This window comes from Triticum urartu, chromosome 4, assembly GCF_003073215.2.
Source record: "Triticum urartu cultivar G1812 chromosome 4, Tu2.1, whole genome shotgun sequence".
NCBI lineage: Eukaryota > Viridiplantae > Streptophyta > Magnoliopsida > Poales > Poaceae > Triticum > Triticum urartu.
Genome location: NC_053025.1, coordinates 75,330,080 through 75,336,026, shown reverse-complemented (window position 1 = coordinate 75,336,026; position 5,947 = coordinate 75,330,080).

Sequence of the window (5,947 nt, the reverse complement as noted above, 5' to 3'; positions counted from 1 at the left end):
TCTCTACTCCCTGGTGGCTAGCTCTATTTATAGAGGCCCTGGGCCTCTCCCCGAATAATTGAGCGGGAAGGGCGCCAACAATTGGCCATTTTGAAGGGGAACATCTAGTACAATTTATCTTGACCAAAGGTGGTCTTCGGCTGCCAAAAGCACTGGTAATGACGCCGTCTTGGGCTCCACGATGACCTCCATCTTGCGGCTCTGCTGGTCTTGGTCTCCTTGCACCGGAATGGCAAACTTTGCCTGATGCCTTGGCCTGTGCTAGCCCCCTTTGCACCAAAGGGGAAACAAGGACCCTGTGCAGGCGAGCGCCCGCCTGGCGCCCACCTGGCCTTGATCGTCATGGCTTGTGTCACGGGATCCTCACGAGGTACCCCAGCCTTGATCTCTCCGCCTCCTCGCGAGCCTACCTGATGAGGCCATTCTTGAGGAAGCTTCCTGTCGTCCGCCCCGCGAGGCTTGGCCCCTTGCGAGGGTCTTGAGCTCGAGCTGATGAAGATGGGCCGCGCTGGGCCCCCACTTGAGCCATGCCGCAGGCCGCAGGCAGGCAAGTCTGGGGACCCCCGTTCCCAGAACACCAACAAAAATCGACCGTTTCGACGAGACAAAGACAACTCGTGTAGAATGGTTTTTCATATGAGACCATCTTGAAGGCCTAATTGGCCGAATACTACTCTCAATACAAAATCTGGGTGCTTTGACTATAGTTTCGGCCCTCGATATGAGACCGGATAGCAATGGCCAAAATTTCAAAGATGTTCACGTCAATAGTACGGAACTTTGTCATGTAGATCATTTCTTAATTTGAAGCCATCTTAATTGCATTTTCTACCATGCCAAAATCTGGTGTCAACACATGCCCCCCTGTTTTTCGGCAAAACTTGAATGCCGAAAAATAATTTGCACCGTGTTTATTCTAAGGACGATGTCAACACTCCATCATCCATTTGTACTCTTAGGGCGATAATTGTGTATCATCCATTGCTTGTTTAAACCTCTTGATGCAAACTTGGGTGAAAACTTCTCAACTTCTATAACAATCTTGTGATAAAGTTTCATAGATATGTATCCCGAAACCATCCTCCGAACCATATTTTCACCCTTTTATTAGGATTTTGCAGATAATCACGAATGAACTTCTTCCTATCCTGGCTTCACCTGCATAAAAGTTTCATTAGTGGCCGAGGTGGTGAGCTCTAATTCATCCTTACCTATGTTGGCAAGAATAAGCATCGGCTATTGATAGATGTGCAATACACCATGACGAACATGGTAGCCGGATGCTTGCTATGCCAACTCTCTCCAATTGTCATGTCTAGAAATATGAAGAATATTAAAGCAACTCAAGGTAAATTTTGCATCTAGACATACCTCAAGATAAACTTTAAGTGATTCGTCAAAACATTGATAAACCCTGAATATTTGTTATACTACTCATAGCGAATCACCGAAAGCCTCAATATGTATAGCACCTATAGAAAATAAAATATTCAATCTGAATAACAATGCAAATTTGGCTTTGATTAATCATGCATAAAAAAGTTCTAAGCGGCATGAGGTTTAAAAAATAGTATCATAAAGAAATATATAAACAACACCAACACTTTGGCCATTGCTACGAATTGAACCATAAAAACATAATCTCCATAGTACTAGAAAGACAAGGCTAATATCAGCATTATGCATGTCATTAATCTGATGTTCAGTAATAAAATCATCTATGATTTGGCCTCTTATAGATCTCAAAGACGCATAAGCCAAATCATATCCAAACAAAGTATATGCCCACTAGCCAATTCTACAACTATGAATTGGCCTATGCAGCATATATGCAATGACATCGGTCATTATGTCTCAACTCCATTCAATCATAATATAGGCATACATATAAATTTCCATGAGCACATACGTTATCTCGTTCTCCAATCAAACTAAGGACGATGTTAGAGTACTACACTGGCCATGCATTGACATAATCTTAGGACGATAGATAAATATCTGCCATTACCATGAGGTCTATGTAAAATTCACCCACCAAAGTATGTATAGCCGAAATAAACAAATGATATTGCAATAAAATATTTCAGCCCCTTTGTATTAGCAACAAAAATGTAACTAACCAAATGTATAGTGATTTGGTAATACCATGTCATCATATAGAAAATTATGTTGCATCCATGGAGGGTAATTGATCATACCTATGGATGAATTCCATGTCAAAGACATCAACGACATTGTTGAAGAAAATGGATGATGTGCTAACCGAAGATTTTGATGTTGTGATGCACACCTTTGACTTAATTGTTTATTGCTTCCATCCTTCTCTTTTTTCACTTTTATTGTACTTGTTGCAATAGAAGTATGCACATCATTTTTCTTATGATTGATCCTCTTGGGAACCCATGCCATGTTCTTCTGTGTCAGCTCTTGTGCGCTAAGATTTTGTAATTTCTTCTTTTATCAATACGATAAGCCGAGTGGGCATCTCGGCTATGATTCTGTCTTGACCAATGGCAATTCCTTTTTGGCCTTGTGCACTCTCAACTTCTTTTCTTCAGATTTGGCACTTCGACTCTCAATAATTGGTTGCTTCATCTCATTGCCTTTAGTAGCCAATGTTAACACATTAATTGGTGCTTTGTTATTTGATATCAAATCTGAAGTAGCACACTTATGACCATCTTTCCTGACCCGGTATACTTGCTTGACCACCTCTTTCTTCATCCATGGGGTCCAGACTAATTCCTTATGATTGAAACAGTCTTTGACATGTGATTGTTCAAATGTTGATCTTTTTGGAGCTGCATAATATTTGTGAGATGGTCTAAAATAAGATGAAGAATGTGCCCTTGTATCATGCATGTCCCATGATGGATATGGATCTATATGAGCGTAGGGAGGCATCCACGGCTTTGGCATTGGCGGCCCAAAATAAGGATATCAATATGTTGCATCAAGATTCTCACTTTGCAAATACCGATCCTCATATTTGCGCCTTGGGGTTGATCTTGGTTTCTGTGCTTGATTTGGCCGATAAGCATTCTTTTCTTCACTCTTCTTTTCATATTTATCCAATAGTTCAGCAAAAGTTATTTTTGATTTCTTACACTTGCGCTTATTTTGGCCTCTGTTTTCTTTTGGTTTGCTTTTCTTGATCATTGGATTTGCTTGTTGCCCCCAATCCTTGGCGTCTTCATTGTAGCTTCAATGGAATTCTCACCCTCAAGTTTATGTTCATTGTGCTCTTCAACAGATTCTTTACTTGAAAGCTTGATCCCGTCACCTGTAGTTTTTACCTTCTCTTTAGATGGATTGGCTTGAAGTAGCTGATGCAAAAACTTTTTGCCATCAAGACCAATTGGAATAGACTGGTCATCCTTTGGCGTTTCAACAATTCTCAATCGTCCTTTATCAATGGCCAATTTAACTATTTTACGAAACATATTGCAATCCTCAAAATTATGTTTGAACAAATGATGCAACCTACAATACATTCGTCCTTGAATTGATGGATTGACATGGTGATCAAGAATTATTATGTAATTATTTTTTTAGCAACAAATGAAATATTTGATCACACATGCTTGAATTGAAGGTAAACATTTTATTTTCTAGTCGATCTTGCTGTGGAAACATCTTTGGAGTTAAGCAAATGAATGGTTCAGATTTTGTATCACCCAATTCGGCTATGAATTTTATTTTGCATTCTCTTACAGATGTCATTTGATAAGATATTATACTAGCATCAGTTTTCTGAAAAGAATCTAACCTTGGCTTTAAGTTTCTGAAACAAAAATAGTTAGAACATGCATGCCTCAATTGAGACCAAGAGTAAGCCAAGTATGAAATAAGCAAAGCTACCCATGTAGGTACGAACTTTAAATAAAACAACGGGGAAAGCCTTGGCTACAACAATAAGTCATTATTGGTCTTTATAAATGGCGCAATGGGTTGACCGATATGTTCTATAATGATTTTTTGCTAGCAAGTAATTACCCTTCTTCATTGGTATTTCAAAATAACTTAAGAGGATTTTTCTAATAGATGCATCAACAATAAAGTTTTGACCAAATCTGAAAATAGGTAAATTACTTGCTAAACATACCTCTTCAAATATGTTGGAAGAGCATGATGGTGGTGCGACTTGAACAATAGCTTGCTCCGCCTTTGGATAGCTCCCCAACGCCTTGTCATAGTCTTTTTCTTGATTTCGTGTATCATTAGTTTGAAGATCTTTGTCCACCAAAATTTCTTTGGCTACTAGTTCTTGTTCTTGAAGCTCGTCAATTTCTATGGCACGAAACTCATAGGGCAGGAAGTAGGTTCCATTAACTTCAGAAAAATCAAGTATTGTTGCCATGCCCTTTCTCAACAATGTTTGCCTCTTTGGATTTGATGGATTCGGAATATATACTACTTGATTCGGCTTTTTCAACCGAAGCACTTTTAGTTTCCAAATAATCATTCTTTCCACCGGTTATATCAATTGGAAAGGCTTCTTTTCTTTGAGCTAATTCCCTATCAATTCTCTCTTGGTGAAGTACTTGCACCCTATCGCGTGAAGCTTTAACTCCCCTCTCAATTTCAGCGCGCTCTAGATTAGTTTGCCCCCCAATGCTTTTTGGATCTTTCGGCAATGAAGTGTTAGTGTTGCTGAAATTTTGAAATTGTGTAGGGGGTATATAATATGCTGCGGTACTAAGTGGAGGTGTATGCACTGCTGTATAACCATATGCTCTCTCACCAATACTATCAATTGATGAAGTTTCATCTTCCTGCAAAACTCTAGCCTTTATTGCAGCATAATCAAGAAACAACCCCTATTCATATTGTTCAAGGCAAAGAGCACTAATCATCTTATTTTGTGACAAGATCTTTTTTAATGCAGCCACAACCGCTTCTGGAAAGGATTGCTCTGCAATACTTTCAGATTCTTTCGACAATGATTCGTGAGTGTTGCTGAAATTCTTGAACTGCGTAGAGCATGTATTATATGCTATAGTATTTGATGATGGCACATGTGTTCCTGTAAAATTTCCACTTATTCGGCTATGACCATGAAGATGCGGGCCGAATTATGAACATCTACAGTTGCATACGATGCTGAAAAATTACTAACATGAGGCATGTCATATGATGGTAGAGAGTAACTGGCCGAATAGCTAGTAGTAGCATGGCCAATTCTCTCCATCGGCAAGGTTGGATTCACATATTGCAAATTAGTTGCTGATGAATAAAAGGGTGAAACACTTTCTTATATGCTACTGGAAATTTGAACATGGGGTGTTTCAAATTGATTATCCAAACCCATCATGTTGTTCATCGGCATATGGATTTGTGGGGTTGCTGATGCATGAGAATTAGGATACATATGTTGTATGTTGCTAAAATCATAAGAATTTGAAGCATGAAGCTTATTTTGCATCGGTCCTTGCACATAATTAGAAGCATGATTGAGAAAACTAGGGCTCGCCGATACATTATGCTCATTAGGGGATCTAGCAACAACATATGAATTATTTGCATCTACATAGGTGAGTTGGGTATTCATATGACCTTTGTAGATTGCAAAACCTAGATGACAATCTCTTCATAGCAAGAACGGGGCAGAGACCGTTCGAAGCTTCGTCCCTAGCGGAGTCGCCAAAAAGTGTGTTCGCACACGAACACGTCACCGTGTACCTCCAACGCCAAGGGTGATGCACCGCAGCTCACGTCGAAGGAGACCCGTCAGGAAGCGCGGTACACAAGCAATCCGGCGGGTGCTTTTAAACACCCAAAATCCCACATACCCGGGAGGGACCCCGTCAGGGCGAACGGTGGCTGTGGGCTGCCCTAGGTCGACCAGATCACCCCTAGGGCCTCGAGGTTCGTAGCCCTTCAACAAGAAGAACACACGAAGGACGAGGAAGAAGAAGAACTACGGTTAAGAAGAAAACATAAACGA